Below are 8,954 nucleotides of genomic sequence, written 5' to 3'. Positions count from 1 at the left end.
ATACGTGGTGTCAAAGGATGGAGTATCCGTGGATGAGTCTAAGATTGAAGCAATTAAATCTTGGCCCATTCCAACTAATGTTTCTAAAGTGAGATCTTTTCATGGTCTTGCCTCTTTTTATATGAGATTTATATGTGATTTCAGCACTATTATAAGTCCTATTACGGGTTGTTTAAAAAAAGGTGCCTTTGCATGGGGGGAAGAGGCTCAAAAGGCATTTGAAAAGGTGAAGGAGTTGTTGTGCAATGCCCCAATGTTGGCACTTCCTGATATTTCACAGCCTTTTGAAGTAGAATGTGATGCTAGTGGTGTGGGCATTGGTGTGGTGTTGATTCAAGGCAAGCGACCCATAGCCTACTTCTTAGAAAAGTTGAACGGTGCAAGGATGAATTATTCCATGTATGACAAAAGATTATATACAATTATGTGTACATTGGACCATTGGATTCACTATTTACGTGCTACTCATTTTATGTTGCATTCCGATCACGAATCTTTAAAGTACATAAATGGGCAACAAAAACTTAGTACGCGGCATGCTATGTGGGTGGAATTTATCCAATAATTCCATTTCTCATCAAAGTACAAAGATGGAAAAAGCAACGTGGTGGCTAACGCGTTGTCTAGACGATACACTTTGTTGGCTACTCTTGATGTCCGTTTATTGGGATTTGAAACTCTCAAGGATTATTACGCATCTGATCTAGATTTTGGAGAGACCTTTTTAAAATGTGCAGGTGGTCCCATTGGAGAATACATGGTGCAAACTGGATTTTTTTAAGGTCAATCACCTTTGTGTGCCTAAACATGTCATAAGGGAGTATTTGATTGGAGAAGCACATGGTGGAGGTTTGGAGTGACAATTTGGGGTGGCAAAAATGTTGGAGGTGCTTTGTGAACATTTGTTTTGGACCAATATCTTGGGGGATGTAAGCAACATAATCAGCAAGTGTGTGATGTGCCATATGACCAAGACTTCTTTTAAACCTGGTGTGTACCTTCCCTTACCAATTCCCAATCACCCGTAGGAAGATGTTTCCTTGGACTTCATTGTAGCATTACCGAGAACACAACGTGGAAAAGATTCAATCATGGTGGTGGTGGATCATTTTTCAAAGATGGCTCACTTTGTTCCTTGTCACAAGATGGATGACGTTAGTATAGTGGCTGATTTGTATTTCAATGAGATTGTGCGTTTACATGGCATACCAAAAATTATAGTTTCTGATCGTGACTCTAAATTTTTGCGTTACTTTTGGAACACATTGTGGAGAACATTTGGGACGAAACTGTTATTTAGCACATCTCATCACCCACAAACTAATGGGAAAACAGAGGTAACTAATAGAACCTTGGGAACGTTGTTAAGGGGATTGGTTAGCAAAATGCAAAAGGATTGAATTGGCACATGTTGAATTTGCATACAATCGCTCTCCTACATATGCAACAGGGCACTCTCCATTTTAGGTTGTTTATGGTGTCAACCCATACATGCCTTTGGATTTAATTCCATTACCAAATGGTGAATGGGTCCATAAAGATGCAAGTGAAAAGTTGAAATCCATGTTGAAGCTTCATCAGCAAGTTCGTGAAAAGATCTAGTCTGTCAATGAAATTTACAAGCAAAAATCAAACAAACATAGAAAACCAAGAGTGTTTGAAGAAGGTGACTTAGTTTTGTTACATATGAGGCAAGATCTTTTTCCTAATAAAAGAATGAACAAGTTGACACCCAAGGCGAAAGGTCCTTACAAGGTGGCTGGAAGAGTGAATGATAATGCCTACAAGCTAGAGTTACCTGGTGATTACGGAGTTCATGCAACCTTTAACATGGGAGATCTTCGCTATATCTTGATGATAATGTCCTACTTGAATTAGGGTCAATTCCTTTTCAAGGGGGATGAGATGATACAGACTTGGCAGCCAAAAATAATAATGTTGCTGAATTAATATTATCCACGTGGCAGGATGGTATGGGAGCTGATATGGCATGCTTTGTTGACATGGTGACGTGGATGGAAGTTGGAAGGGGCTAGAATAAATGTGGAGGTTGGTTTTGGACTCCAAGAGTTGGAAATAATGGTTCCTTGATTGAAACTTTTGTTAATCAAGTTGTACCCCCTGCCTAATAATTAGGTTAGTTAATGTTTCATTTAAGTCTTGTTTAAATTCGTATTTGATCATTGTGGGGCTATATATAGCTGCCAAAGTATTGTATTTTGATAATCACTTTTGAAAATTGAAAGCTTGAACATTGTTCATACCCTTAGAGTTGTTTCTTACACTCGAACTTGATCATTTGAAGGATGTTGTCCTAATCATGATTAGAATTCAGTCAATAGGTCTTGATTGTTTTCTAGAACTTCAATCTATAGGTCTAGATTGTTTTTCAAATCTATCCCTTTTAAATTTTTTGGTTTTCCTTGTGTTCAAGCTAAATCCCTCACGGAAAAGCCCAAAAAGAGTCATTTCAGTTACAGCCAAAATCACATTAAGGAAAAAAGCACAATATGAGTCATTTAAATTCTATGTCATTTATGTTCACTGTAGTTGTGTTCTAATCACTCAAGCTCAACAAAGAATACTTATCAAACTACAAGTATCCAGTTATTACTCCAAGATCGATCTGATATATGGTATCATCAACTCAGAGTAATGAAAGAAGAGATTCTCAGACTACATGTAGAACTAGATACGGTTATTACGAGTTCTTGGTTATTCTTTTTGGACAAACCAATGCCCCACTGTTTTTATCGATCTCATGAATCGAGTGTGCAAGCCCTACTTGGAGAAATTCGTGATAATATTCATCGATAATATTATGATCTATTCTTGAAGCAAGGAAGAGCATGGACAACATCTTCAAGTAATCCTAGAGTTGTTAAGGAAGGAAAAGTTGTACTCAAAATTCTCCAAGTGTGAATTTTGGATTAGAGAAGTAAATTTGAAGCACTAAAGGAATTCACATCAGTCCTTCCAAGATTGAAGCTGTGAAGAATTGGTCAACCCCAAAGACACCAACCAAACTACGTCAATTCTTAGTCTTAGCGGGATATTATCGCAGATTCTAGAGAAATTCTATAAGTTAGCCAAACCTCTCACAACATTGACCCAAAAAGAAACAAAATATGTTTGGGGAGACAGAAAAGAAGCAACATTTCCAAAACTGAAAGAAATGTTGTGCACTACACCAGTACAATCCCTTCAAGAGGTTAGTGATGATTTCGTCTTGTATTGAGACGATTCTCATTAGGGATTGGGATGTGTATTCAGGAAAAGGGAAAATTTCATAGCGTACACCTCACGACAACTCAATATGATTGAGAATAACTACACCACCAAGGACTTGGAGTTGGGAGCTGTAGTTTTTGCACTAAAAATTATTGTCGTTACCTTTACAAGACGAAGTGTATAATCTACACAAATCACAATAGTCTCCAACACATTGTCGACCAAAAAGAACTAAATATTTGACAACGAAGATGGTTGGAATTGCATAATGACTACTAATGTGAGATCTGTTATCATCCTGACAAGGCTAACATCGTAGCCGACGCTTTTATCCGTAAAGAACGAGTTAAGCCTCATAGAGTCAAAGCACTTTCAATGACTATCCAGTCGATTCTAATCTCAAAGATTAGAAATGCACAACTCATGGATCTGGAAAAAGAAAACATCTAGGCAGAACGCCTTAGAGGAATCGAAACCCAATTGGAGATCAGGGGTGATGGAGCATGATACTTCATGGACCAAATACGGGTTCCAAAGTTTGGAGATGTCAAAAGATTAGTCTTAGATGAGGTCCACAAGACTAGGTTCTCCATCCATCCCAAATCAAACAAGATGTATCTAGAATTAAAAACTATTTATTAATGGTCGAACATGAAGGCTGAAATTGTAAACTTCATAAGTAACTACCTAACATGTTCCAAGGTCAAGGTAGAACATGAACGGTCCTCAGCATTATTGCAACAACCAGAAATACCTAAGTGGAAGTGACAGCAAATCATAATGGATTTTGTGACCAAGTTGCCTAAGAGTGCTAGTGGTATTGGTTACGACACCATATGGACAGTTGTCGATAGATTAACCAATTCTACTTGCTTCCTACCAATAAAAGAGACAGATAAGATAGAGAAGTTCACCAAGACATACATTAGAGAGATTGTTAGATTTCATGGGGTACCACTATTTATTATCTCTGACAGAGATAGCATATTTACCTCCCAATTTTGGCAAAGTTAACAAAAATCCCTTGGTATTCGTTTGGATATGAGTACACCCTATCATCCTCAGACCAACAGTCAAAGCAAAAGGACAATCCAAATGCTTGAGGACATGCTCAGAGCATGTGTGATAGATTTTGGAAATACATGGGACACTTACCTCCCATTGATTGAATTCTCATACAATAATAGTTATCACACGAGCATCAAGGTTGCGCCATTTGAACATTTATACAGTCGGAAGTGTCTATCTCCTTTCTGTTGGGAGGAAGTTGTTGATACCCAGATAGCCAAGAAGTTGGCAGGAAACATCATACGAACAGGCCCAAATATTATCCATGAGACAACTAAGAAAATAGTGAAAATCCATAAAGGCAACACGTGATCGTCAAAAGAGTTATGCATATATAAGATGCGAACCCCTTGAATTCCATGTTCACTACTAGAAAAACAGCCTTTTACGACGCTCATTGCACGTCGTAAAACGCTTAGACGACGCGCAAATGCGCGTCAAGGAAGGCCCTGTCATAAAGACAGACGACGCGCATTTACGACGCGCATTTATGACACGCAATGCGTATCAAGGAAGACCCTGTCATAAATGAAGACGACACGCATTTGCGTGTCATAACCTTACGACGCGCATGTTTATGACACGCAATGCGTATCAAGGAAGCCCCTGTCAAGAAAGGTCATGTCATAAATGAAGACGACTCACATTTTTGCATATCGTAATTTTAATTTTTTTTTTAAAAAAAAATTATTTATAGATTTACTGATTTTCAAATAATATTTGCATTTCATGTCTCATAATAGAAAAAATACCATATACAAAAAATACAATCAATTGCATAATATAAAATACAATTTCAAAGTCAAAAAATAAAATAAATTGCACAAATTATAATATGTCATACAAAGAATCATTCAAATGTTAAAGAAAAATAATACATTGCTAACATGCATGGGTTATACATTCCTATAAAACTAAAAAATTTATGTTTCTTACTGGAATATGTGTGTAATTGTCTCCTTCATCAACCTCCATGTCCAAAGTCGGATCTACCTTTCTAATCTGTATGTATAACAAAGACACAAATATCCTAGTATTCATCAGATTTTATCTATCTATGATACAAAATAATCAACATGCCATTGAATTTATAACAGGGGTAAAGTCGAAAAAAACTCCAACAAACTATACATGTTGTCCCAGATTAGTCTGGAAACTTTTTTTGTCCACATTGGGTCCTTGAACAAGTATTTTTGTGGCTATAGAAGAGTCAACATCTTAAAGTTGTCTTAACCGGTAAACCTGCTATTGCCAACCCATAAGGACCTAATATGAAACAATGGGCATAGTTTGTTGGAGTTTTTCCCTTTATAACAAATATCAGGCAGGTGATGGAACATGATATGAAACTAACCTCCTTTGATGATGTGCTTGTAGCAGGTGCATTTGATGTCTCTATTAGCCCAGGGCAAACAACTGTTACCATGATTCCCTTTTGGTAAAACTGAAATAATAAGTGTGATTATCATAATTATAAACTTTTTGATTTTTTATTTAATAAAAGAAAGTTAATATAAAGTTGGTGTACCTCAGATCGCAAGGAATGAAAGTAGCCATTTAAAGCAAATTTTTAAGAAGAATATACCGCTTGACCTAGTGCAGGAGCCTTAACTGCAGCACTACTCATCTAGATATAAATATAATGGAATTGTAAATTATATAAAGTGAAAAAGGGAAAATGTAAGATGCATTATAGGAAATATAAATAATTTTGGAACAAAGATGAAGCAACACTTCCTCCTCTATTGACCAACTTTATCACAAATCATCATAAACTACACAATTTCACATGTCTTGTAATAAAAAAAAGTAATAGTATGTTGCTATTTTATGCAACTTACCCGGAATCTGGTGGGCCATTAATGGTAGTGTTAGTGTTGTTGCTGTTGCTGTTGCTGTTAGGAGCAATGTCGTTTGATTGACATTAAGCATCACAAGCATCAATTCCTGTTCTACTTGTGGTTCCTTGGAAAGATCTTCCTTCCACCTGATGCATCAAAATTCAATACATAATTGAAAAGCTCAGACAAGACTTTTAATTTAGGTTGATTGTAAAACAAAGTCAGTTACTGGAAAAGGATGCAACCTCCTTTAAGACATTCTTTACAACTTGTTTCAAAACCTTCTTAGTTTCATAGATAACTATTATGGTCAACAAAGATTTCTCCTTTATCATGATTAAGATAATTAAAACAGAAATGAAGCTGATTCAAAAGAGAAAACAAGTCCAATTGATCCAGCAGAATACCTGATGATGGGTCAAAAGATTAAAAAAAAAGAAACAAAATTTACCTCCTATTCTTGTTGACTTGTTTCATGGATCCACATGAGCTCTAATGTGCTTGATCAGACTTGTTTTCAACACCTCTAGAACTCGTGGGATAAAAATAGCCTTTGCCTCACCTATCAGTTTCTTCCTGCAAAATCATCCATCTTATATATTTATTTATTTATTAATAATAAAAAATTCACAGACACGCTACTCAGGTAATTAGGAAAACATAATCATATATAGTAATTACTAAGAAATGGAATCAGAATATTTTAAAATTTTCAAACTAGTTAAATGAGGGAAAGTTTAAACAACAAAACAAAACAATATAACCAAAAAGAAAACAGATTAATTATGCTTAAACATAACATCCCAAATATATATAGCCCTTATAATATAAAGAGACAAAAACTCAAAAGAAATACAATGGTTAAACATACAATAATTCAAAGCATTTTAAAAAAAAAAGAAGTCATAAAAATGTTTCTTTTTAATAACCAAAAACATTTTTACACTAAAGCTGGAAAACAATCACTAATATCAAAGAAACATACTCGTGAAACCAGCATATATGCTTGTTGTACCAGTTCCAACCAGAACTATCAAAAGTAGTGGTTTCCCATAAGTCACAGCCAATCCCACAATACCTGATTAATAAACCAACAAGTTACAGCAATCGATTCCTCTTCATGAACCTTTTTCTTGTCCAAAACCCCGAATTGTGCTTGCTCCAACAATCGATTCTCCAAAAGATTATTAATTGGAGATTCATGTATGCTAACAATCTTGTATGATTGATGGATGTCTCTGTATTAAACCCACCTGTTTTCATAAAAACATTACACCAACCCATTAGTTATAACAAAGTTAGATGTACAAATTGGAAAAAGAGTTGAACGTTCATTATCATAACACAAAATTGAAACATAAGTTATTATAACATTCATTCCTTCCTATTGTAGCATTTCATTTTGGAAATTAGCCAATTATAGCAACATAATCCCAATAAAAAGAAATTTCATTGCTATAATTGGGTGACTTGGTGAATATAAACATTTCAGAATCAAAAGAGAAACCATGTTATAGCTTACATTGTAGGAAATGGAAACCCTATCAAGTCAGAAAGATTTGTTTCTCCATGATAGCCTCTGGAATCATATTTAGTGAGGCTGATGCTGACCTTGATATATTTATCCATATTTGGGAGGAGTGAAAGCAGCAAAGCCAGATTTCTTGCAGCAGCCTCACGAACTACAGTGGCAGAATCCTGTATGAGTTGTTCCACAATAGATAGGATGAGGGAGTCTCGAATCTCTGGCCTCACAAATTCTGCAAGCTCCCCACATGATTGAGCTACAAGCAGCCTGCCTTCCTCATACATTTGACTAATCTCCATAAAATTAAATAAAAATAAAGAAAGAAAGAAAATCACAAAACAATAAAACAATAAAATGAAATCATTTTATCCTCACTTGCTCCCAACATTGGGGAAGCAACTTTGTTTCTGTTCGCATCTCTCCAACATTCCTAGCAAGTGTAACACAGACCTGAATTGAAAAGAATATGTTATATATAAGAATGTCTAGTAGACAAAAAGGGGTGCAATTAAGGTCACCTGTGAGGCCATGTCTTCAAATCATCTTCAGTGGACTTGAAGATCAAGTCAATGAAAACTTTATTTGTGGGATTAGTGGGGAAGGGAGGGGAGTCATTGTCAACACTCCATAATTTGTTTCTAGCAAATCCATGAAGTTCAAGAGAACCTACATTTGAGAATTGCATTCATCAAGCAACTCTGATCATGTCTATGATATATCCATCTTCATTATTTTTTTTTGAAATAGCCAAAAAATGACAAGGAGGCACACATAGATGCATACATACATGTATCTATATGCATACATACATGTATTTCTATCTATATATGTATGTATACATATGCATGTATGTATAGCTATATGTGTGTACAATTGCAAACTAAAAAAACAACGGGAAAACCAAACAAGATGCCATCTATGTACATGTATTATGTGTGTACATGTATTATCTGGCACTAACCATGGAAGTCCGGTCAAAGGTGGGTCAACGGAAACAGGATACCATCTGATGGCTTTTAGTTCAGACCAAAACTCGTCTCCTGGCATTTCATCGAACAGCTTGCCTACATAATCTTCATGAAATGCATTAGAGAATTTGTTAGAAGGGAAGAACAAATCCGTGTGTATAAATTTTTCTAACTCATGTATATGAGGATCATATAGCCTGTAAATGATAGAAGATAAATCATCTTTACACTAGAATCAAACACTAAACGAACCTGGATGCGAAGTAGGAGAACACATACACATCCTCCTTGGTTTATCCAACTGCGTTTTTGACGCTT

Source organism: Lactuca sativa, chromosome 9, assembly GCF_002870075.4.
Source record: "Lactuca sativa cultivar Salinas chromosome 9, Lsat_Salinas_v11, whole genome shotgun sequence".
NCBI lineage: Eukaryota > Viridiplantae > Streptophyta > Magnoliopsida > Asterales > Asteraceae > Lactuca > Lactuca sativa.
The sequence above is the reverse complement of the archived record's forward strand: the minus strand, read 5'-3'. Positions refer to the sequence as shown.